Source organism: Herpailurus yagouaroundi, unplaced genomic scaffold, assembly GCF_014898765.1.
Source record: "Herpailurus yagouaroundi ecotype Mexico unplaced genomic scaffold, PumYag 142, whole genome shotgun sequence".
NCBI lineage: Eukaryota > Metazoa > Chordata > Mammalia > Carnivora > Felidae > Herpailurus > Herpailurus yagouaroundi.
Window position 1 is genome coordinate 50,933,879 of NW_024412397.1, and position 27,167 is coordinate 50,961,045.

The 27,167-nt window shown below is 36.4% G+C and overlaps 1 long non-coding RNA gene across 1 annotated transcript; it reads left to right on the forward strand.

Annotated features, from left to right (window-relative positions):
* The first annotated feature begins 1,567 nt into the window (after positions 1–1,567).
* On the forward strand, positions 1,568–27,105 carry LOC121033117 (uncharacterized). The gene is made up of 5 exons (XR_005791711.1): positions 1,568–1,858; positions 13,245–13,353; positions 24,717–24,881; positions 25,470–26,357; positions 27,069–27,105. It is a non-coding gene; the product is annotated as an uncharacterized LOC121033117 (long non-coding RNA).
* The last annotated feature ends 62 nt before the right edge of the window (positions 27,106–27,167 follow it).

Sequence of the window (27,167 nt, forward strand, 5' to 3'; positions counted from 1 at the left end):
AGAATCAAAACTTTGGTGGCAGTGGCTTAGACTATGACCTATGACTCTGTTCTCCCTGCCTTCTTTGGGTTAAAAAGTGCAGTATTTTCCCAAAACTTCATTCGACCTCTGCCTCCATGAGTAGCCACAAAGAGTAGGCAAAAAAGGACAGGACCTATCCTGGTGGTGATTAAGTTGAAGCTCCCATTTTTCCACATATTTTAATTATAATCCTTAAATTCTATGAGAATACTTGAGATTTTTGATTTGGAAAATATTCAAAATATCTCATGAGACCCATAGGAAATCTCAATGATTGGAACTAGCTATAGTATAGCATATAGGGCAAATTTTCTGAGGCCAGGGCAGAAACTTGATAGGATTTGTATTTGGCCCCTTACACTCTTTTATTCTTTCTTTCTTCTTGAGTGAGAGACAGCAAGCACAAGGAGGAGAGGGGCAGGAAGAATCCCAAGCAAGCTCCACACTCAGCATGGAGCCCAATGCGGGGCTTGATCCCACCACCACGAGATCATGACCTGAACCCAAATCAAGAGTCTGATGACCAACTGTCTGAGCCACCCAGGCATCCCATCCCTTACCCTCTTTTAAAAGATCCCTTCCACTTTGTCTTTTTCCATTTTTTCACCTTTCCACATTTATTTAATTGGGCCAGAAATTATTCTAATCATAGTGAATCATCATTGCCTTCTCTACAACTCTAGAGATGTACAAAAATAGTAGGTACCATCCAAGCAAGTGATGAATTTCAATTCAGGAGTGGTATGTTCAATATTAGATCAAACATGTTTTTAGAGAGCTAGATGAATTGGAAATTTCGGTGTTGCCAGTTGAGAACCTATTACTTTTCAATACATTCTCAGTAAAATTGAACCTCAAAGAGATCTCTCCTAAAAGAACATCTACCTTCAAAATTTGGAATAAAGTATATTGAGAAACAGTATTTTTTTTCTCCTCATTTGTGTGTGTGTGTGTGTGTGTGTGTGTGTATGTATATAATTTTATTATTGCGTAGCAAGAAATAAAATACTTAAATAAAACATCTATCCCTTTTGAATGCCTTGACCTTGACCCTTTTATTGGTTGGTATAGCCTGGTAAGTCACACACACACACACACACACACACACACACACACACACACACACACAAAGTGTTTTTCAGTTTTGCATAACTAAATCACCAGAAGCTAAAGAAAGACAGAAAGAAAGAAAGAAAGAAAGAAAGAAAGAAAGAAAGAAAGAAATCCCACTTTAATAATGAATCTCAGCTCTTAGTTTAGTTTCTAAAAAAATTCAGTTTTCATTTAGACTTAATATGATGATATTAGGTTCAGTTTTCATTTAGACTTAATATGATGATATTAGGTTCCAGGAATCGGTAAAAACTAACATAGGAGAGTAATGAAACAAATCATAAAATTAGTTTAAAAATTCAAGTGGATGCCTGAAAAATGTCTTTGGTAACTGTGGAGATAATTGTTCATAACAAAGAACATGTTGAGTAACTATATTGTTATCATTATGACAACAGGCTTTTAGAATGAAGTCTTAGACAGAAGGAAATGATTTCCTGCTTCCAAGTTGGTGACCAATCTAGATATTAAAGCTACAAATGACTTATATTGTATTTCAGCAGATTACATTTAATTAATTAGTAAAAGGAAAACACAAACAGATGAAAGACTTTTTCTGGAGTATGATTGACAAGGAAAAAACAAATGATACTGAGTGATGGTATGAGGGAACTTTCAGCAAAGCATACAGAGAGAAAGGAGGAAGTAATCACAGATAAAGCCAACCAATATAAAGGTAGAGTCTTGAAGAAGACAAGAACGTTTTTGTTAAAAGTGAATACAGGTATGTTGTACACCTGAAACTAACATATATTGTATGTAAACTATGCTTCAATTTTAAAAAAGTGAAAATAGAGAAAGTTATATATATGTACATTGCTGACAGCTTAGATAAGTGCCCAAATATATTTTATTTTAAGCAATGCCTTTAATTAAATGTAAACAGCAAATTCAGTCATTATGTCAACTTCTATTTTAGTAACATGTTTAAAGCAGATTACAAATCTCCTAGTAACCATGTAGTCACAGTTCTTCTTGAAAAAAAATTGTTTCTCGGCAGCAGTTGGTTCTGAAAGGCAATGTATTTGGTAGAAACAAACTTTTACACCGAGATGTATTATTTTGTAGGCAAGTATGTGAATTTTGACTTGCAGTATGCTCATTGAAATTTATTTGGTTTTCTGAAGGATAGTTCCTCACAAAGTTAAACACAGGTTTAACAAAAGTTTTAAAGTCCTGTTAAGGATTTCCTAAGAGTTCTCATCTCACTTACTTCCATTTTACTTCTGCTTCTTTGTGGTCACTACTGCTGCGCAAGAAGCAATTTTGCAAGCATTTATATGGCTGTGAGCCATGTATGAGTCAATTAGATTGCCTATTTTTTAAATCTCTCTAACAGTTTATAGAATAGACTAACCCCTTCTCTCACACTGCATCAGGCCTGGATTCTGCCCTTTTGAGGAAGAATACATTAGACAAAAAAAAAAAAAAAAAAAAAAAAAAAAAAGAGCATCTCAACGAGATCAGAGCAGAAAGTATCAAACTCTTCTCCCTCTCCCCCTTTTAAAAATGATATACAAATGCCTCTTGAGATCTATTTGAAACACATGTGCAATGCTCAGAAAATAGTAATCCATCAGTAACAGGGTCTAACAGATTCCCCTATCCCTAGATACCCCCACCTCCAACCCCTTATTCTTCTAGATTTGTTTGTTCTAAATTCACTAAGCCATATTGCTTCTCAAAATTGCAATTAACTTCCCATGAGAAACCCACTGTCTATGAATTCGGGTCTCTGTAGGTAGAAGAGAATGTCAGCAATGTGAAACATAGTCTGTTTAATATCATCCTAGGCCAGTACTTAACTGAACTAAATATAATGGACTAATAAAAAGAGTAGCATGGATAATACATAAGAAAACAGGAGATAGAAAAAAAATGTTTTTAATTGTCTCTGGGGGCAACAGACTTGCTTTCCTTCCTCTTTACTTCCTTCCTTCTGCCCTTCATTTCTATGTGCTGATGAAACTTATATTAGCATTAGTTTGTATTCCTTAAGCGCAGGGCAGATGCCTAGGCCACTGGTGATGAGAAGTAGGCTAATAGTGTGCTGAAGAAAAACTCAACCTGCAATTTCTACTTCATGTGTTTGCAACATAGGAACTACTTGGTTTGCCTTGATAAGATAATTAGATGCTATTTTTTTCTACATATACATTCCATATTAGATAATACAGCAATTGATGCTGGCCATTAGCTACCAAGGGATTGTACCTCTTTTTGCTCATCAGTACAGCCCAAGAATCTAGCAGAGCATGGCACAGAATAGGCACTCAATAAATATTGAGGGATAAAGTGGCTTTAGTTTACTTTTTCTAAACATTTACAAATGCTAAAACTATTTGCACTTATCCAAGCATACCAGGTTCTCCACATCTCTCTGGATTTTGACCCATTGATAACCCAGTGTAGAATTTCTTTTAATTAGCCTCTTACCTATAGATTCCTACTTAGCCCTCAAGTTTCAGATGGAGGAATAATGCACCTGTGATGCTTAGGTGGACTCCTCTGTTTCGTGATGTTTCTTCCTACACATAGCACACAGCATCTTGTATATACTGTTCTCTTCTGGCACTGGAATTGCTTATTGGCTTAAGAGAATACCCTTTCTTTAGGCTACGAATTCTTTAATGGAACATATCTTTTCATCATTGTAGCCTCAACCCTAGCATGGGTCTGATTTGTTGGGATTCAGGCAATGTCAATTCAATGGAAGCCATTTCCTTTCATATCCCAAAAGGAAAAGTGAGATATCTACTCAAGCAGTTGGGATATAATCTGATGCATCTCAGAGTAGAAACATGATACAGTAAGGCCCATGGGAGCACAAAGGAGAGCATGGTTATTTATTCCTGAATATCAGGATTAGATTCTATAGAGAAGGTGACATTTGACCTGTCCTTGGGATAATGAGGAGCTCACCAAGTGGATAAGGTAGAAGACAGAACACTGTGAGCAAAGACATCAAAATTTAAAAGTACACAGTGCAGCACTGCAATTCTGCTTCCAGCTAAGATGGAATAACAGGAACCAGATTTATCCTCTCACCTGAAGCAACTGGAAATTTCATATTTCATAAAATATATGAAATGATGGTTTCAAGATATTATACACAGGTAACAAAGGATAATGACAGATGCAAAGTGGAAAACAAGTAACATGAGCCTCATGATTGGCTCAACTTACCTAGAGAGAATTTCCAGGCCATGATTCAAGGAGAAGGAAACTTAGGCAGGGCCTGCTTGTTTCCCTGGGTTGAGGGGAGCCAGGAGTCTCAGGAGACCAGGTGCCTATTGTTTACAACAAAATATACTGGAGCTACAAAGAGAAAGAACTCCAGAGACTGAAAAGATTTTCCCCTGGAGTCTTCAGCTGAGTACTGATTAACATTTACATGTGAAGACACTATCTGAGGCTGGGGAAAGAACAACCAAAAGGTTTAAAGGGAATAATCCCTGGAGTGAATCCATTGATGGAAATACTTCCTTGTCCTGATTCCAGAGTAGAAATCCTCCTAACTAACAGAATATTGGCCAGAAAGGTTTTGCCTCAGTAGTGGGACAAAATTAGCCATGGATTCAAAGCCGCTCTAGTTGGACCTACCAAAGCTCAAAAGCAAGATCTGTGTACCAGTTTTCTATTGCTGTGTAATAAACTGCCACACATTTAGCAGTTTAAAGCAAAACCAAATTTATCTCACAGTTCCGATGGATTAGGAGTCCTGGTATAGGTTAGCTGGTTCTTCTGCTCAGGACCTCACTGGGCAGAAATGAGGTGAGGGTGTTGGCTGTGGCTATGGTTCTCACTTGAGGCTTGGAGTCCTCTTCCAAGATCATTCAAGCTGTTGGCAGAATTCACTTTCTTGTAGTTGTAAGACAGAGATCACTGTTTTCTTGCTAGGTGTTGGTGTGGGACCACTTTAAGCTCCCCAAGGGCCCTCATAGGTAACAGACCAGTGGGAATGTTATCTCTAATGTTTATCATCTGTATCTTCTTTCAAAGTCTCTCCTGATTTGGTCAGGCCTACCCTGGATGATATCTCAATGCCTGGTGTAGTTCTAAATGTATGTAGAGGAGGGGCGCCTGGGTAGGTCAGCTGATTGTGTCCGACTTCAGCTTGGGTCATGATCTCATTGTTCACGGGTTTGAGCCCCACGTCGAGCTCTGTGCTAACAGCTCATAGCCTGGATCCTGCTTCGGACTCTGTCTTCCTGTCTCTCTGCCCTTCCCTGCTTGTGCTCTTTCTTTCTCCCTCTCTCAAAAATAAGTAAACATTAAAAAAAATTTTTTTAAATGTATGTAAAGGAAATATTTAAGACAATTGCATTAAAACTGGGAGGGTAAAAGGATATAAAAATAAGCATGGTTTCTGTACTTTTTTTGAACTGGTAAATTGTCAACACCAGTAAACTGTGAAAAGTTGTACACATATAAAATGTAATACCTAGAATAATCACTAAAAAAGCCTATACAAAGAGATATATGCAAAAAAATACCACACATACATAAAAATGGAATTATAAAAATTGTTCAAGTAACCCATTAGAAAGCAGAAAAAAAAAGAACACAGAGAAGCAAAACAAAAAGACAATAAACACAAAACAAAAAATGAAATGGCACATTTAAGTCCTAAAATAACAATAATCACATTGAATGTAAATGATCTAAAACACAAGTCAAGGATGCCTGGATGGCTCAGTCTGCTAAGCATCTGACTCCTGATTTCAGCTCAGGTCACAATCCCATGGTTGTGGGATCGAGAACCAGTCAGGCTCTACTGGGTGTACAGCCTGCTTAAGATCCACTTTCTCTCTCTCTCCTTCTCTCTCTCTCTCTCTCTCTCTCCCTTTGCTCCTCTGCCTCTCACTCCTGTTCTTGCTCTCTCTAAAAAACAATAAAACACCAACTATAGAGCTAAAATATTCAAGATAGTTTGGTACTGGTAGAAAAATAGACAAACGGATCAATGGAACAGAATAGAAAGCCCAAAAACATAGTCAACTGATCTTTGACAAGGGAGCAAAGGCAGTAAAATAGGGGCCATGATAGTCTTGTCAACAAATGGCCCTTGAACAACTGGAAATCCACACACACAAAAATGAATCTGGACACAGACTTTACACCCTTCATAAAAATTAACGCAAAAAGGTTCTTGTGTAGGGGCGTCTGAGTGGCTCAGTCAGTTAAGTGCCTGGATCTTGACCTAGGCTCAGGGCATGATCTCATCACTCATGAATTCAAGCCCCACATCAGGCTCTGTGCTGGTGGTGCAGAGTCTGCTTGGGATTCTCTCTCACGCCCCTCTCTTTGCTCCTCCCCTATGTGTGCTCTCTTTCTCTCTCAAAATAAATGAATAAACTTTTAAAAAAAGGATCTCATGTAAATATAAAATGTAAAATAACTATAAAATTCCTAGAAGGGAACAAAGGAGAAAATCAATGATCTTGGTATGGTAATGACTTTTTAGATAAGACACCAGAGGCATGATCCATGAAATGAATAATTGACAAGCTGGACTCCAGTGAAATTAAAAACTTCTACTCTGAGAAAGACAATGACAACAGAATGAACAGACATGTCACAAAATGGAAGAAAATATTTGTAAAATATCTGCTAAAGGACTCTTACCCAAAATATACAAAGAATCCTTAAAACTCAACAGTAAGAAAGTGAACAATCCAATTAGAAAGTGAGCAAAAGACCTAAACAGACATCTCACCAAAGAAGATACACAAATGGTAAATAAATAAATGAAAAGATGCCCAACAGTGTATGTCAGTAGGCAATTGAAAATTGAAGAAATGATGAGATACCACCACACACCTGTTAAAATGGCCAAAATGTGGAATGCTGATGACATCAAATGCTGACGTGAATATAGATCAACAACGGCTCTCACTCACTGCTGGTGGAATGCAAATAGTACAGCCACTTTGGAAGACAGTTTGACAGTATCTTATAAAATTAAACATACTCAACATATAATCCAGTAATCACATTCCTTGGTATTTACCCAAAGGAGTTGAAAATTTATATCCACACAGATGCTTTTAGTAGTTTTATTCATGACTGTCAAAACTTGGAAGCAACCAATGTCTTTTAGTAGGTGAATAGATAAACAGTAGTACATCCAGGCAATGGAATATTATTCAGCACTAAAAACAAAGAGCTATTAACCCATGAAAAGATATGGAGGTGAATTAAATGCATAGTACTAAGTGAAAGAAGCCAATCCAAAAAGGCTACATACTATGTGATTCCAACCATATGGCATTCTGGAAAAGGCAAAAATATGGAGGGGGACAGTAAAAATGTCAGTGATGTCAGTGGTTATGAGGGAGAGAGGCTTGAATAGGCATAACACAGAATTTTGAGGGCAGTGAAACTACTCTGTATGATACTATAATAGTGAATACATGTCATTATACATTTGTCCAAACCCATACAATGTAAAACATTAAGACAGAACCCTAATGTTAACTATGGACTTTGGGCGATAATGATGTGTCACTGTTGGTTCATCAATTGTAACAAATGTACTACTAGGGGTAGAGGTGTTAAGTGGAGGAACACCTGTATTTAGGGGCAGGGATATAATTATAGGAACTTACTGTACTTTCCACTCATTTTTTCTGTGAATCTAAAACTGTTCTAAAAAATGAAATCTATCAAACTTTTTTCAAAAATGAAGATATTTAAAACTGCTATTGTGAGTTATTTAGTACGTTTTACGGCATGTCTGTATGTGATTTCTTAGCCACTGAAATGGTTTGGTTTTTCAAATTTTTCATACCTTTATAATGTTAGAGGATACCATACTTCTATTAAAATATCAGATAAGAATATTCCTTCAAGGCATAAGAACTATAAAAACATACATATACTCATGAGATATGCAGTATAACTATACACACTGTATATTTTTGAAAAACCCTAAAAATTATATAAATATTTGGTCCTTCATACTAGATACTAGAGGAAGGAAAATTTTTTTAGCTTCCTCTTTTAATACAACTGAAAATAGTACAGAGTCTTTACTTGTATATTAAGATAGAGACACATACACAAATACACTTAAACACAAGCAAATTCACAGACTATGAAGTCAGAGACCTTGTTCAAATTATGCTTCTGTCATATACTAGCTTCTTGACATGTATAAGTTAAATAATATTCTGAGGCTCAATGTGTCTTTATCTTCAAATGGAGATCTGTCAGAGGGTTATGATAATTAAAATGAGATAATCAGATAAAATTCTAGAAATATACAAGGTACATAATAAGGGCTTACTAAACATTGATAAACATAATAAATATTCATTACAGTTACAAATATTAACTGTTATTACATTTATCCAACACCTTTCTGACATTTTATTCCATATAATTTATGAAGTTTAAAATAAATAATATATCTTTGTGAAAAACTTGTATTTGTCTCTTTACAAAAAAAGTTAAAAAGTACTTATAATTAAAATTTTTAATCTTTTGGAATGCTTCTATTTAGAAATCAGATAATTACATTGTAATAGTGAGAAACTCAATAGCGAAATGAACAATTCACTTATAAATAATTGTGTTTTTATTTTTCACAAATGCCAATTCTTGGTCATTATGAATGCATTCTCCCTTTCCTAATTACCTATTCAGTGAAAATGCATAAAACTCATTTATTTAGAGTGCAAGTAGTTGAGATAATCAAATAATCGAAAACATTTTACTCTTTATATTTGCGAAGAAAATCCCAATCAAAATTAATTCCAAATAGGCAAGCTGATTTGGAGAACTTTAAAATAAAGAAAAATTTTTTTTTAGATTATGCTTTCAACAGTGTTTCTTACAGATTCTATAAACAGGTGTTCATGTCAGTACATGGTGTTCAAAAATATGATGTTGAACCCACTAAAATCTTTAAGTTATTCTGAATAATGTAAGCAATTCATTATTTTTTTTGTCAAACTCATATTTCAAAAAAACACATACACTGTATGTGCAGAGACTTTAAACTATGCTTTGCAGGGTAAAATAGGTGAAGAGGACTAAGAGGTACAAGCTTCTAGTAATAAAATAAGGAAGTCATGGGGATGTAATATATAGGATAGGGAATATAGTCAATAATATTTCAATAACTTTGTATGGTAACAGATAGTAACTAGATTTATCACGGGGATCATTTTTTAATGTGTAAAAAATACTGAATCACTATGTTGTACACCTGAAATTAATGGGATATTATGTGTCAATTATGCCGCAATAGAAAAAAAGTACTATGGGTGGTGCCTGCATGGCTCAGTCAGTTGAATGTCTGACTCTTGATCGCAGCTCAGGTCTTAATCTCAGGGTCATGAGTTCAAGCCCTGCATTAGGCCCACTTTAGGAAAAATACTATGCTTTGCATAGACTAAAAAGCTGTATTATACAGTAAGACTGTATTCTAGCTGGCCTTATCTGAAACAGAAGTTTTATACACATATATGCATGTGTATATATATATATATATATATATATATATATATATATGTATATGTGTATATGTATGTATATATGTATATATGTATATATGTATATGTGTATATATATATACATATGTATATATATATATATATATCTTGAGCTATAGTGATGATTGAATATGAATTCTGAGAACTTGAAGACTGGTATATAGGGGTGACATATTTTAGAAATAGCTAAGGAAAGATATTTAGCTTTTCAAATTTAGTCTTTGAAAGATAAGATGTACCATGTATGTTCATGGAAATATTTTGTCTTCTTAAAATACCTTTAAGTGGACATGGATTCATTGAAAATGATATGGACAGATTGAATCATTTTGTTGAAAATAGAAAGCAGAGGAATTAATATAAAGGATAAAGGAGTTTTAAAAATAATTTGCTTATGGGGTGCCTGGGTGGCCTAGTCAGTTAAAAGTCAACTCTTGATTTCAGCTCAAGTCATGATCTCATGGTTCCTGGGATTGAGCCTTCCTTGCCTTGGTTCGAGAGATGGAGCCCTGTGTCTGGCTACATGCTGACAGCACAGAGCCTGCTTCGGATTCTCTCTCTCCCTTTCTCTCTGCCCCTTGCTCTCTCTCTTTATCTCACAAAATAAATAGATAAACTTAAAAAATAATAGTAATAATTTGCTTGCAATATGTGTAAGTCAAATCATTTTGCTATATGCTCAAACTTATACAATACTATATACCAATCATATTTCAACAAAACTGAAAGAAAAAATTTGCTGAAATGCCAACTGCTTCTTTTCATAAAGTGAAAAAGGAATTTGAAAGAAATATAAGCTAAAAGAAGACATCATCTTTCCCAGTTAAAACTAGGTTATTAAGGTAATAAATCTTATTGGTACTATAAAAAGCAATATTAATAACCAATATTAGAGTTTTATAGTTTATTAAATTATTTCTTATCAATTATCTTATTTGTTTCTCACAGCAATATCTGAGGCAGGCATTATCATAATTCCCATATTCCAGATGAAAAATTTGAGACTCAGAAAGGATACTCCCCATTTTCATCATTTAACTTTTCTGATGAATCACAAGAAAGATAATTTTCCCTTTCTCTAGGCAGTTAAGAGTTGTTTTCTGGGTTAGTGATTTTTTTAAAAGTCCCATGCTGGGGAAATAATGGTCATGTATAGGTGGCAAGGAGATACTATTTCCTACACATTGACACAGCAAACTATGATGGCCAATGCTGCCTTGTGAGGACTCAAACCAACCTTACAAAACTCTCCACTATTCTATAATCTGGAAATAGATATTAAGTCGATCCTGGCTCCCTCAGGAATTTAGCTTGGCATTTAGGGAGTGGGAATGTGTGTACTCTGGCATTAGGGGTCACTCTGATGCTCAGTCCCTCTGATGTTTACTAGAACATTAGTTAGGAGGGAATACAGGACAAGGAAACAGGCCAGAGGTCCCAAAATGTAAGATAAAACACAATAAGGTGTCCTAAATAGGATTTCAATTCATTCAATCTACTATTTCAAATAACCACCATAGAATGCTTTCTAAAATTTTTCTTTTGCTAATGTGAGATTACCTTGTATTTGGAGGGCATATGTTTCAGTCGCCACACAACTCTCAATTTGTTCTGCAAGCCAAATAGTTCTGTTTTTAGAAACATGTAAACTACTGTAGTTATCTCACAAAATCAAATTAAGATATATCACTGGGTGGAGCAGGGAAGATATGTGACTTGAGACTATGAGATGGAGTAATTCCAGTTTATGAATCTGGAGAGCTTATAATGAAGATTTGGAAAGATAAGTATTAGCAAGGATAATGAGAGACATTACATAATCAGAAATGGATTACTCTGGGCACCTGGGTGGCTTAGTCGGTTGAGCATCCGAATCTTGATTTCAGCTCAGGTCATGTTCTTGGAATTGGTTCATGGGATTGAGAGCCCTATTGGGCTCTGTGCTGACAGCACATAGCCTACTTGGGATTCTTTCTCTCCTTCTGTCTCTGCCCCTCCCCTGCTCATGCTCTCTCTTTCTCTCTCAAAGTAAATAAATAAACATTAAAAAAAAAAAAAAGAAATAGGTAACTCATCAAAAAGATGTAACAATCCTAAATGTGTATGCACCTAACAAGAGGGCATCAAAATATATGAAGCAAAAACTAATAGAACTAAACGGAAAATTCCACATTTATATAAGGAGGTATCAATACTTCTTTCTTAGAAATCAATAGAACAATTTAATAAAAAACCAATAGAATATAAAAGAACAATACCATCAATCAACTTGATCCTATTTACATTTATAGAATATTCTACCATCAGCATAATAATTTTTTCAAATGTATATGGAACATTTACCAAAATAGACCATAGTCTGGACCATAAAGCAAATCTTAACAAATTTAAAGAATTCAAACCATACAAGAATAGGCAAATTCATAGAGACAGAAAGTAGGCTAGAGTTGCAAGAGACTGGGGGGAAGGAAGTTTTTGTTTAATAGGTTAAGAGTTTCTATTTGAAATAATTTTTAAAATTCTAGAAATAGACAGTGGTGATAGTTACATAGCATTGCAAATGTGTGTAAAGTCATTGAATTGTACACTTAAAAATTATTAAAATGGTAAAATTTTTTATGTATCTTTTACCACAGTAGATAAAATCAGTTGGAGAAAAATTCACATACACAGTATGTTAGCTGACCAGAACAAAATAAGCAAGAAAACAATAGAAAGATATGAGTAAAATCCTCAAATATTTGGAAGTTAAACAACACATTTCTAAAATAAACCAAGTACCAGGGTGCCTGAGTGGCTCAGTCAGTTAAGCATCTGGCTCTTGATCTTGGCTCAGGTCATGATCTCACAGTTTGTGAGTTGGAGCCCCACATCAGGCTCTGCACTGACAGTATGGAGCTTCCTTGGGATTCTCTCTCTCTCTCAAAAATAAATATTTATTTTTTTTTTGAAAAATGTTTATTTATTTTGAGAGAGAGAGAGAGAGAGGCAGAGGGAGAGAGAGAGAGAGAGAGAGAAGATCCCAAGCAGACACCATGCTCAGAGTGGAACTCCACGTAGACTTTATCTCACTCTGTCTCTCTCTCTCTTAAAAATAAATAATAAACATTAAAAAATTCTTTTAAATCCTCAAAGATATATAAATTCCACACAAACTCTACCAGAAAATGGTAGAGAAAGGAACCCTTCCCAACTTATTGTATAAATCTAGCATTACCATAATAAAACAAGCAAAAAATATAAACAAAAGAGAAAAGGAAATAAACATAATATAAACATAGACACACACACACACAAAAACACCTTTAAAATATTTGTAAATTGAATCCAGCAATATGTAGAAAGGATAATACTTCATGATAAGTTTGGGATTTACCCAAGGAATGGAAAGTTGGTTTAATATTTTACATTCTATGTAATTTACCCATATAAATACAATACAAAAGAAAAACTACACAATCATCTCAAGAGATGCAGAAAAAACATCTATTCTTGAATTTTTAGAAAGCTTATCAAATAAAAAAAAAAAAAAAGAAACTTCCCATCTTAGTAGAGGATACCTGTAACTCACAAAATGATGAACAACTGAATTCTTTTCTTTATGATGAGGTACAAGGGAAGGATGTCCACCCTCATTGCCTTTATCTAACATCGTACCAGAGGGCCAACCCACTGCAATAAGACAAGAAAAAGAAATAATATAAATACATATTGAAAGGTAAGAAAGAAATCTCTCTCTATTGACCGACAGCAAATAGAGAATGCCAAAGAATGTATAAAACAGTTATTGGATCTAATGAGTGAATTTAGGAAAGTCATAAGATTATACTTTACATATAATATGAAAACATTAATTCTACTTCTGTAAAGTAGCAAAAACTATTAGAAATTGAAATTTGAAAACTATATGATAGTATAAAAATATGAAATATTTAGGTATAATCTAACAACATATATGCTAAAAATTATAAATTATTGATGTAAGAAGTAAAAGGGGACCCAAATAAATAGAAAGTACACTGTATTCATGGATTGGAAGGCTTTTTAGAATATCAATTCTCCCCAAATTAATCTATAGTTTTAATGTAATCTCTATCAAAATCTCAGCAGAGTATTTTGCAGAGATTAGCAAGTTGATTCTAAAACTTCAGAAACAAAAGACCTACAATAGCTGAAACAATTTTGAAATGGGAAAACACACTATTTGATTCAAACTTACTATAAACCTACGGTTGTCTAAACAGTGTAATACTAGTAAAGGAAAAACATGTACATCCATTGAACAAAACAGAGTTTAGTTTCATACAAATTGGTCAATTGATTTTTGACAAGGTTGCCAAAGAATTCAGTGGTGAATAGTTTTTCAGCAACTGGTGATCAAATAATTTGACACCCACATGCAAAACTAAAAGAAAATTATCTTTCTGTTGTTGATTTATAATACAATTTTATTATGGTTAATTAACATACTTTGTATTATTTTATTTAAATTTGTCACGATTAGTTTTTGCTTCATGTATTTTATGTAAAGTCTCCTTATGCGGTGTGTACCGTACCTGCTTAGGATTGTTATGTCTTCTTGGTAAGTGACCATCTTCTTAATCTCTAATGGCCTTTTTTATCCTAATAATATTCCTTGTTTTGAAGCTTACATTGTCTGATATTAAAATAGTCACTCTGGCTTCCTTTTGCTTATTGTTTGCATAATACATCCTTTTCTATCCTTTTACTTTTAACCCATCTAAGTTTTTTTTTTTTAATGTTTATTATTTTTGAGAGAGAGAGAGAGAGACAGAGAGAGAGCAAGCAGGGAAGGGGCAGAGAGAGGGAGACACAGAATCAGAAGCAGGCTCCAGGCTCTGAGCTGTCAGCACAGAGCCCGACGTGGGGCTCAAACCCACAGACTGCAAGATCATGACCTGAGCTGTTGTCAGCAACCCAACCGACTGAGCCATCAAGGCACCCCAGACCTATTTAAGTTTTTATATTTAAACCGGGTTTCTTGAGATGAACATGTAGTTGTTTTTTTTAATCCACTAGGACTACTTTGATCTTTTAATTGGTGTGTTTACTATTTACATTCAATATAATTATTGGTGTGGTTGATTTTAGGTTTACTATTTTGCTATGTATATTTTGTTTCCCTTTCCCCTCTTTTCTGCTTTCTTTTGGATAGTTTAAATAGTTTGAGTATTACACTCTATGTATTATATTTTGTTATTCTCTCTGTCTCCATTTCTATCTCTCTCTTTTTCTGTTTTTTTCTAGGGAAGAGTTTCTCAACAATAATACTATTGATATTTTGGACCAGATAATTCTTTGTTCTGTACAGCTGTTCTGTGCACTGTAGGACGTTTAGCAACATTTCTGGCCTCTACCCACCAGATGCCAGTTACACATTTCCCCCAGTGATGGCTGTCTCCAAACTGCCAATTGTCCCCTGATGGGCAAAACTATTGCAAGTTGAGAACCACTGCTCTCGATAGTAGAGTAGAAATATTTAACATTTCAGAGTCTTCTTAAGTAATATTTTAATTTTAAGTAATATGAGAAATTTACAACCACATAAATCCCTTAATCTCTCCCCTTTATTGCATAGTTGTCACTGTTCTAAATTAACATGCATTTAGAACCCCATCAGACATGAAAACTTTTCTTTCAATAATTACACATATTTTAAGGAACTTTTTAAAAAATGGTCTTCTATGTTTACCCAGATATTACTGTTTTTATTCTTCTTTCATTCCTAAAGTTCCAGGTTTCACCTGGTATTCTTTTCCTTCAGTCTGAAGAACTTTCTTTAACATTTCTTTTAGTTGGTCATGTGTTCTCTAACTTAGTTTATCTTCTTCTGAGAATATCATTATGTCTCCTTCATTTCTGAAGGATATTTTGCTGAATGTAGAATGCTGGGTTAACGATTTTTTCCTATCATTTTAAAAATGTCATTCTATTGTCTTTTGGCCTCCATGGTTTCTGACGAGAAGTCTACCATCATTGTTAACATCATTGTTCTCCTATATGTGATATGTCATTTTTCCTTAGCTGCTTTTTTTTTTTAATTTTTTTTCAACGTTTATTTATTTTTGGGACAGAGAGAGAGACAGAGCATGAACGGGGGAGGGGCAGAGAGAGAGGGAGACACAGAATCGGAAACAGGCTCCAGGCTCCGAGCCATCAGCCCAGAGCCTGACGCGGGTCTCGAACTCACGGACCGCGGGATCGTGACCTGGCTGAAGTCGGACGCTTAACCGACTGCGCCACCCAGGCGCCCCTCCTTATCTGCTTTTAAGATTTTTTCTGTATATATTTAGCTTTCAGAAGTTTGATTATAATGTGTCTGGTTGTGGTTTTCCTTGAGCTTATTCTGTTTTTGTTAACTAAACTTCTTGAATATGCAAGTTAATGTCTCTCACCAAATTTGGGAACTTTTCAGCCTTTGGTTCCTCACTTTTTTTTCTGCACCAATTTCTTTATAGGACTCCATTGTTACAAATGTGAGACTTTTTTTTAAATATGAGATTTATTGTCAAATTGGTTTCCATACAACACCCTGTGCTCATCCTAACAGATGCCCTCCTCAATGCCCATCACCCACCCCCCCCTCCATCCCACCTCCCCTACCTCCCACCCCCCATCAACCCTCAGTTTATTCTCAGTTTTTAAGAGTCTCTTATGGTTTGGCTGTCTCCCTCTCTAACTTTTTTTTTCTCCTTCCCCTCCCCCATGGTCTTCTGAGATGGCCAACAGGCACATGAAAAGATGCTCAATGTCTCTCCTCATCAGGGAAATACAAATCAAAACCACACTGAGATATCACCTCACACCAGTCAGAGTGGCTAAAATGAACAAATCAGGAGACTACAGATGCTGGAGAGGTTGTGGAAAAATAGGTACCCTCTTGTACTGTTGGTGGGAATACAAACTGGTGCAGCCACTCTGGAAAACAGTGTGGAGGTTCCTCAAAAAATTAAAAATAGATCTACCCTATGACCCAGCAATAACACTGCTAGGAATTTACCCAAGGGATACAGGAGTGCTGATGCATAAGGGCACTTATACCCCCATGTTTATAGCAGCACTTTCAACAATAGCCAAATTATGGAAAGAGCCTACATGTCCATAAACTGATGAATGGATAAAGAAATTGTGGTTTATATACACAATAGAATACTACTTAGCAATGAGAAAGAATGATATATGGCCTTTTGTAGCAAGGTGGATGGAATGGGAGAGCGTTATGCTAAGTGAAATAAGTCATACAGAGAAAGACAGATACAAACGTGAGACTTTTGATATAGTCCCATGACTCCCTGAAATTCAATTCCATTTTTTTCTCTTTGTTCTTCAGAATCTATCTTTAAGTCCACTCTTTTCTCTGTCATCTTCCTTCTGCTTTTGAACTCAACCAGTAAAATTTAAATTTCAAAGATTGTATGTTTTTTTTTTTCAACTTTTTTTTTTTTTTTTATATTTTTGGGACAGAGAGAAACAGAGCATGAACGGGGGAGGGGCAGAGAGAGAGGGAGATACAGCATCGGAAACAGGCTCCAAGCTCCGAGCCATCAGCCCAGAGCCTGACGCGGGGCTCGAACTCACGGACCGCGGGATCGTGACCTGGCTGAAGTCGGACGCTCAACCGACTGCGCCACCCAGGCGCCCCTCAAAGATTGTATGTTTTAAAACTGTTTTGTTTTGTTTTTTTGTAATTTAATTTTTTTGCTGAGAACTTTACCTTTCAAAAATTTTATTTAATGTGTGTTTACCTTTACTTCACGGAGCTTATTTTAGTATCTCTTGTTTTAAAGTCTTTGTCTTATAATTTCAGCACCTGTGTCATCTTAGGGTTTGCACCTGTTCATTGTCTTTCCCTGAAGAATTGGTCACATTTCTTAGTTCTTTGCTTATCAGGTAATTTTGGAATGTATTCTGAACTTTTTAAATATTAAATTGTGTAGATATGAATACTGTTAAAATACTCTAAGGGATATCATCATCATTCATCATCATCATCATATTATTATCATCAAAGTTTTAGCAAGTGGTCAATCCAGTTAGCTTCAGACTATAAGTTTTTAAAATCACTTTCTAGACAGCAGGCAAACGACTAGGGTGTGCAACGTCTTGCTCAGAACTCTCCATCAAGAATGCAGATCCTTCATGCCCCCAGGAACTCCAGACTTCCCCATGCTGGAGTCTGAGCGTCTCTCAGCCCATGGCTGCTGGGCTGCCTGCACCAACTTCTTGTGCACTAGAAAGGGAATTCTACTGTTTGCTGAGATTATATTGCACCAGGTGATTCTAATCTGGCTCAGCATCTCAACGCCAGGATACTCTTCTCTGTTGGTGGTTGAGATGGTCTGTGCTGAGATATTCTTTGTCATTTACATATGCGATCTACACACCAAGATACAGTTCATTCACTGGCCTTGGACTAATTTCTCCCGAGCCCTCATTGCAGCCATTCTCTACCTGATCACCTCCATTGTTGTCCTTGTCGAAAGAGGAGATCGGTCTATAAATCATTGCAGGGTCACTGGGCCTCATCCCTACGTGCCTTGAGGTAATAAAGACATAGAGCAGCCCGAAATGACTGTGCAGATGTTCAGTGTCGGTGGACTCCCTTTATTTCTCTTTGATCTCTGGTTGGTGGTTTAATTCTTAGTTCAATTCTCAAAGCTTTTGCTATGCAGCCTTGGGTCTGTCCTATGCATATGCAGCTCAAGAATAAACTAGAATCCGGTATAGTTTTTTACACAGTATTAAGGCATCCTCCTTACTTCACCTCTTTCCAGGTTTCCTCCTATGCTTTCTGCCCCCACAGAGACCCCTTTTCCCAGTTCTTTTGTGCAGAAAGGAGAGATTTCTTTTTAGAGGTTTAACTGCTTATATCACGGCTGCTGAGCATTTCTGCACATGGGGCCCACCCTTGGGACAAAGCCACTGGAAAAAGGGTGGGGGGGAGGGGCACATGGGTGGCTCAGTTGGTTAAGCCTTTGACTTTGGCTCAGGTCATGATCTCGAGGTCTATGAGTTTGAGCCCCACATTGGGCTCTGTGCTGACTGCTCAGATCCTGGAGCCTGCTTCAGATTCTGTGTCCCACTCTCTGTCCCTCCCCTGCTCTCACTCTGTCTTTCTCTCTCTCAAAAATAAATTAATAGTAAAAAATGTTTTGAAAAGACAAAAAAAAGAAAAGGTGGGGAGGGAACAGAAAACTCATTCTCAAATGTGTTGCTTCTCAAGTTTTGACTCCACTTCACAATCTGCCTGATTTCCATTTATGTTTAAGAGTCCTCATGGGGCGCCTGGGTGGCTCAGTTGGTTGAACGTCCGACTTCGGCTCAGATCATGATCTCATAGTTCGTGGGTTTGAGCCCCGCGTCTGGCTCTGTGCTGACAGCTCAGAGCCCGGAGCCTGCTTCCGATTCTGTGTCTCCCTCTCTCTGTGCCCCTCCCCCACTCACACTCTGTCTCTCTCTCCTTCAAAAATATAATAAACATTAAAAAAAAATTTTTTTTTTAAAGAGTCCTCAGGTCATTGTTTTTGTGTATTTTGTCCAGAGCTTTTTAGTTGTAATCAAAGAGATAGGCCACAGTGGGTGCAGTCTCATTTGGTCAGAATTGGAAGCCACATTTTGAGAGTAGATGTAAGAAATACATTTCTTTAGGATGTTTGTAATGATATATAAAATTAATATAATGGAAGAGTAAGGTCTTGGAGATCACACATCCCAATGGAACTCTCTCAATAGTTGCCTGGGGTAGGAAGAGGGTAAGGGTGCTAAGTATAGACAACACCAATCAAGTATATTCTTAAAATAACTGACCAAATCAGAATTCAAGCATTCTAGTTATGCTGAGACATCTTGATGCCCTTTCTCATACTCTTCTTCAGTGGGTAGTTTACACAAACATCCTTTAGTGATGTCTAGGATAGTGATTTAGAAATTGTGCTATTCAGAGCTTTAGGCATTCCATAGAGCCTGTTCAAGGCCAAAGTAGTAGGGAGAGGGTATACTCTCTGAAACCACTCCCTGCTTCAATTAGAGCAGTACACTTTTATCTGTTTTTCATATTAGACTGTGTCATAACATGTCATAACAACTAAGATTTACATTGGTAAAAAGCAAAAAAAGAATCATAGAAAGCCACCAGTTTGTGGTAAAGATCCTGGGACTGATTAGCAGTTGGCCATAGGTAATGGTGCTTTCCAACTCTTCTCTGATGCTCCTCTAGATAGGAAGTACTGAGGACTTGTCAGGGATTGCCTGGGGCACTAGGGAGGGCTCCACGGTAAAGTGTTTCTGCTTCCCTAATTTAAAGTTGTGGTCTGAATCCTAGAAAATACTTTAGCTGTCATTAGCTTTTGTGCTTTTCTCCCACACTGCCATAGCAAACTAGCTTTGGTTGACAACTTAGTTATCAAACCAAGATGATACTGACCTATTTTATCCCTTTGGAGAATATTTGTGTTTCATGAGAATCTTGAGAATGGCAAATACTTAACACAAATTGTTTTAATACTTGCATTTAAGGTACCAGGCCTGGGGCGCCTGGGTGGCGCAGTCGGTTAAGCGTCCGACTTCAGCCAGGTCACGATCTTGCGGTCCGTGAGTTCGAGCCCCGCGTCGGGCTCTGGGCTGATGGCTCAGAGCCTGGAGCCTGTTTCCGATTCTCTGTCTCCCTCTCTCTCTGACACTCCCCCGTTCATGCTCTGTCTCTCCCTGTCCCAAAAATAAATAAACGTTGGGAAAAAAAATTAAAAAAAAAAAAAAAAAAAAAAGGTACCAGGCCAGTAGGGGAAGATACTCTTCCTCGGGTGTCTTATAATACCCAGGTTATATAAAGTAAGTCAAACAATCATGGACCCACACCTCAGGGTTAGGAAAATGGCTGAGTAATAATAGCATTTAATAGTTCTTCTCCCAACTTTCTATTAAATATTCACTAAGTAGTACCAAAAGATGAAAATGCACAACAAACTCCCAAAGACTAAAAGTCAATCATAAAAGACATTTCTGGAAATATTCCTATTATTAAATTTTCAATAGTGCCAAATTAAGAAACAGAATTGATATCTCAAGCACACAGCATCTTTTGAAGGAAAGAACAGCCAGAAAATAGGTAGAAAGAATTCTGTGTCATACTTCCCTATGATTTCCCTCACTACTGCCCATAGTTTGGGAACACAGAGCTTCGCTGATGAGAAAGATAGGCAGCCATGGCCTTCACTGTGTGGAAACAGACTTCTGAACAGAGTCCCTTCCTTTCATAAGTGTCTCTCTTAATTAATTCAGTTTCTATAATCCCTAGCACATAGTAAAGCTAGGATAAAGAGAATCGATATCTTGGTACATTTAATCCTCTCAAAAGTAAAGAATTTCAGGTCAGGTAGAGGACCTGACATTCACCACTCAATGTCATTAAAGAGGAGTCAATACAGTTAAATTCTCTATGTTAAACATCCTCTTTCTAATAGAGAATCAGGAAGTGATTCTATTTCATTTCAGAGGAAACACACAAGATAAATGCCTGTTAAGCAATAAAAACTGGAATAGGCCTGTGCATATTGAATCACAGACTATTAGAGAAGGAGAGTCAATCAGTACCTAAGTTAGATGAGGGAAGTAAACAGCAAAACTCCTCACCTTATCTTTTTTCAAACTCTGGGCCTAGATATTTTTTTCCCACCTCCAAGTTGAGAAAATTGTGAAAGGAGTGGGACCTATGGAATACATTAAAAAAAAATTTTTTTTAACGTTTATTTATTTTTGAGAAGAGAGAGACAGAGCATGAGCGGGGGAGGAGAGAGAAAGAGTGAGATACAGAATCTGAAACAGGCTCCAGGCTCTGAGTTGTCAGCACAGAGCCTGACACAGGGCTCGAACTCATGGACTGGGAGATCATGACCTGAGCCGAAGTCAGACGCTTAACCAACTGAGCCACCCTGGCACCCCCCCCCATGGAATACATTTTTGCATGCAAGACAAGAGAAATAATCTAAGAGGTTTTAAAAAGTTTTCATCTTCATCTACTACTGATTTACTACAGGAACAGGAAAAAATATTAGAAAGCTTTAAAAAAAAATGTCCATTGAGAATGAATAGATAAACAAAATGAATATATATGTATATGAGTATATATGTATAATGAAATATTATTTAGCCTTAAAAAGGAATGACATTCTTACATATGGTACAATATAGATGAAGACATTATGTGAAGTGAAATAAGTCAGACACAAAAGAACTGATGTTACATGATTCCACTTGTATGAGGTACCTAGAATAGTTAAATTCACAGAGACAAAATGTAGAATAATGGTTTCCAAGGGCTCAGAGGATGAGGGAATGGGAAGTGGTTGTTTAATGGATATAGAATTTCAATTTGAAAAGATGGAAAGTTCTGGAGATGGATGGATGGTTGCACAACAATGTGAGTATACTTGATATCATTTTACTGTACACCTAAAAATGGTTAAAATGGGGGGTGCCTGGGTGGCTCAGTCAGTTAAGTGTCCAACTCTTAATTTTGGCTCAGGTCATGATCTCTCAGTTTGTGGGATTGAGCCCCACATCTGGGCTTGGGATTTTCTCTCTTCTCCTCTCTCTCTGCCCCTCCCATGCTCTCTCTCTCTTAAAATAAACAAACATTTAAAAAAATTTTTTAAGATTAAAATGTGAAATTTTATGTTATATATATTTTACTACAACAAAAAATGTCACAAAATGTATAAAACTAAAGAAGTCAGTCACAAAAAAGTATGTACTATATGATTCCATTCCTGTGAAATTCTAAAACATGTAACCTAATCCTTTTTTTTATAAGTTTTATCTATTTATTTTAAGAGAGAGAGCATGAGTGGGGGAGGGACAGAAAAAGAGAGAGAGAGAGAATCCCAAGTAGGCTCCATGCTTTCAGTGCAGAGCCTGATGTGGGGCTCAATCCCACAAATCATGAGATCATGACCTGAGCTGAAATTAAGTCAGTTGCTTAACTGATCGAGCCACCCAGGTACCCCAACACATAACCTAACCTAATGGTAATAGAATTAGTCTATGGTGATTGAAATCAGAATATTAATTAACCTTGGTGAGGGATTTATGGATAGGGAGAATGAGGAAACAGTTGGGAGTGTTGAAAGTATTCTATAGTTGATTTGAGTATTGTTCACATGAGTGCATTTTATGTAAACTCTATTGAGTTGTACACACAATGTTTGTCCATTATACTAGATATAAGTTATGTCTTAAAAAAATCTGTGTCTATGAAATACAGGCTATTAAAAAATAGAGCAGGCCGGGGCGCCTGGGTGGCGCAGTCGGTTAAGCGTCCGACTTCAGCCAGGTCACGATCTCGCGGTCCGTGAGTTCGAGCCCCGCGTCGGGCTCTGGGCTGATGGCTCAGAGCCTGGAGCCTGTTTCAAATTCTGTGTCTCCCTCTCTCTCTGCCCCTGCCCCGTTCGTGCTCTGTCTCTCTCTGTCCCAAAAATAAAAATAAATGTTGAAAAAAAATAAAAAATAAAAAAAAAATAGAGCAGGCCAAATTGAAATAAAAACAGATTAGGGTGAGAAGAAAACAAACTAGAAAAGGCTTCAAGGAACCCAAAATTTAGAAATGCAGTAACTCAAATAGAATCCATTCTGGAATCAGTATATAGCCGACTTCTTGGTGCAGAAAATCAAATCAGTGTTTCAGAATAAAAACTTGAGAAGCTTTCCCAGAATGTAGAAGACCAAAGAAATAGAGGTGAGGACAAAGATGAGATCCTAATTACCAAGAGTTGTTCCAAAAGAAGAAAATAAGATAAACGGAGCATGTGCAGTAAACTTAGACAAAAATTTTACTTTACTTGGGTAAAGAAAGACCTGAGTCTTTTAAGGTGTTCTCTTTTTCGGGAAAAATAAAATTATGACAAGAGATCCACCTCTAGAATCATCCCAGTGAAGGTTTTGAATTTCAGGAATCCTACAAGAGCTAAGTAAGAAAATGCTGCCAGTAGAGCAGCAAGACACAGGTTGGTCTTCTAATTTCCTCAGTAGCACTAAGTCTAAAAAAGTCTAAAAGAGTAAATCTAATTAATTTTTAAGGCAAAAATTTGTGGACCCAAAAAACTGCCTATCCATGCTTTCACTGATGTGTGAGGAACAACAGACATTGTTAGAGATATGCTAGATCTCACCTAAGTGTTCTTCATTTTAAAATTATTTAAGGTTTTACTTTAGACCACTCAAAAATTAGTAAAAATTAAAATGCAAGAAAACAGATTCTCTACAAGGACTGGAAACAAATATAGAAGTCAAACATACAGAAATAAATCAAATTGTTAAAATGTAGTTACAAACCTGAAGATAATATTGTCAAACTTGAAAAAAAGGATTGTAGTATTTTCAGAAAAGAAGGCGGAAAGATAAAGTTGGGCAGAAAATGTGCCAAGTTTCCTGTGCAAATAGGAAGTTCTCAAAAGTTAGTTTTATTCTTAAAATCTGTAATCATAAAAATGCATACTCAGCATTATGTTTAAAGATAACTATTAGTAGACTAAAAATAAGACATCTTTATTCCAAAATCCAAATCACTGCAGAAGCAAAAGGAAAAATAAGTTCAAGATTATATAGAAAAATATAGGAAGCAAAGACCATGACTAAGTAGGAAATTTAAAAAAGAAAAAAATGAATGAAAGCCATGGTACCTATGAGACTTTCTTTTAAAAAAATATTGTAGAGACCATATAACTGAAAGAAGAATCAAAATAAATAGGAGGGACTTGTGTATGAAAGTTTTAATTGCAGCATTGTTTGTAATAGCAAAAGATTGGTACCAACTTAAATGTCTATTAGTAAGGTACTAGTTAAATAAATTGTTGTGCATGTAACAAGTGAACTACTCTACAGCAGTTAAAAAGAATGAGTTTTATATTTACTGATACAGAACAAAATCTAAGGCACATTGTCAAGATGGGGCGGCGGGGGTGGGGGGCGGGTGGGAAGCAAGGCAGAGAAAAGTCTATATAACAAATATGATTGTGTACCTATGGAAAGAATACAAGAAACTGAACAGCTGTTCCCTTTTGTGTTAAGGAACTAGTGGCTTCTGGACAGAGGTGGGAGGAAGAATTACTTTTCATTATGTACCATGTTGTATCTTTTGGATTTATATGTCATATGCAAGTATTAACTATCCAAAAAATAATTATGTGAAATTTACAGAATAGGGATTGGAATAAGAACTCCTTCTTGACCCCTGTAAGTACTTAAATTCACTGTATGTGTATGATGCTGAAGTTGCTATATTTGGCTTAGGTACCGGGAGAAGTAGAAAAAATCAGTTCATGGACAGAGGAAAAAGAATAAAATAGACCGACAAGAAGCAGAGATGAGAACCATTTTGGCTTGGAAAGACTAGAGAGTATCATTGGTTCCTCAGAGTTTCTCAATTCTTTTGTTCTATTTTATTTTTTCATATTTTCCAAAATTTTAAAAATAAGTATGTACTATTTTTATAATGAAAAGTATGATTGTTGCTTTTAAAGTCCTAGCCTATGCCCTAGGGAATGAATAAAGCAGCAATGACAAGAGCACATAAACCAAAACAAATGTATAAATTCAACTAGCAGAATATTTATACTGTCGGCAAAAGAAGGGGTGGGGGGTAAAGGGCATATATAGAGTGTATATGGGTAATATTTATATGTTGATGGGTGGGTATGAGGAATCAGTGCCTCTATTCCAGTTACAGAGATTTAGGGAAAATGTTATATTTCAGGAGGGCTTGAAATGATGGAAGAGAGATAAAAATAGTGAAATGTCAAAAAGACATTTTTCTCTTTCTAGGTGTTTGGTATGGAAGTCAAAGTTGAGACTGAAGAGGAGTGATAAAAATTGTGACAAATAAAAAAGGGAAGTAAATATGGGATGATGAGCCTATTGATGCCAAAAAAGGGAATTCTCCAATTTAAGGGCACCAAAGAGGAAGATATAAGAACCTAAAAGGCAGTGGGTCAGAAAGCACACTTAAGTCTAAGGACTCAGTGGAGTGGTGCTGGGTAGGAGGGTGAAATTTGGAAGGGAGGCTGTTGCAAAAAATGAGAAAGAGTATGTGACCATCTGTATGTATCTGTTATTATCTCCTTGATCTAAGCTTCCCTCTCTTACTGTGGTCATGCACCCACATCTCAGGGGTTCCACAAATGTAACAGTCCCCGTCCTTGGAAAAAATTGTACTATCAGTTATTTGCATGCTTGAGCTTGTGAGTGTGGTATCAGTAGGGTCCCCAAGATGGCAATGACGCAGAGCAGGAAAGTAATTGTTTTACAGAAATCTGTTTCTTTCTATTTCTGCATTCTGTTTCTAGGGTCAATGCAAGTATATTTGCAGTTGAATGGAACAGAGCTTCTAGGAAATAAAAAACAGATGTTGGAGGAAGGCATTCAGGGTGAGTCAGGAGAAGCCCTTAAGGCACTCTGTGCTCACGGCTGGCCCTACACTTTTCCTTGCTTTTATCTCGATAGATGCTGGAATTCCCAACTCTGCCTAGGCTGCACCAAGGCTGTAGTGGATTTAAAAATGTCAAACTACACTGACTCCCAAGCCTGAATGTCCTGTGGAAAGAAAAGAATAGTTTCGCTGATCTCATAAAGAGTACCCTTAGGCAAAGGAACATATTCTTCCTGATTCACTTCTCAGATGTAGAGAAATATGGACATATAAACTACTTTGGGGTAAATATTAAGCATATAAAACCAAGTTCTTAAAACTGAACCTAAATTTTTACAACTTTCTGTTTATTAAAGTAGTTCAGAATCAAGTGAAATCATTTTACATTAAAGAAAATTTTAATGCTATTTTGGAAAGTTGTATTAAATATAGTAAGTATCAAACTTGTTTGGAAATTTTAGCTAAAGTTTCTATAGGAACTTAGCCACATCACATTCTTAACACATTTGTGGTATGCATTTTTGAAATTACTTGCAATTTATGGTACTGAATTATAATTGATATGCAATTTACACTATGTACCTGATTATTAGTACATTTTTTTTTTCAACGTTTATTTATTTTTGGGACAGAGAGAGACAGAGCATGAACGGGCGAGGGGCAGAGAGAGAGGGAGACACAGAATCAGAAACAGGCTCCAGGCTCCGAGCCATCAGCCCAGAGCCCGACGCGGGGCTCGAACTCACGGACCGTGAGATCGTGACCTGGTTGAAGTCGGACGCTTAACCGACTGCGCCACCCAGGCGCCCCTATTAGTACATTTTTTAGACAGCATAAGACATGATTACGCACTAAATTGAGAAAATATAAAAATACATGTAAAAATGTATTTATATGGGAATATAACTTCATAATACTTTTTAAAATCCAGAAGCATTCATTAATTTGTTTAAAAAGCCTTTACATTTCTTTTTTTTTTTTTTTTTAATGTTTAGTTATTTTTGAGAGGCGGGGGAGAGTCAGAGAGAGAGGGAGAGAGTGGATCCAAATGGGCTCTGCACTGACAGCAGACAGCCTGATGTGGGGCTTGGACT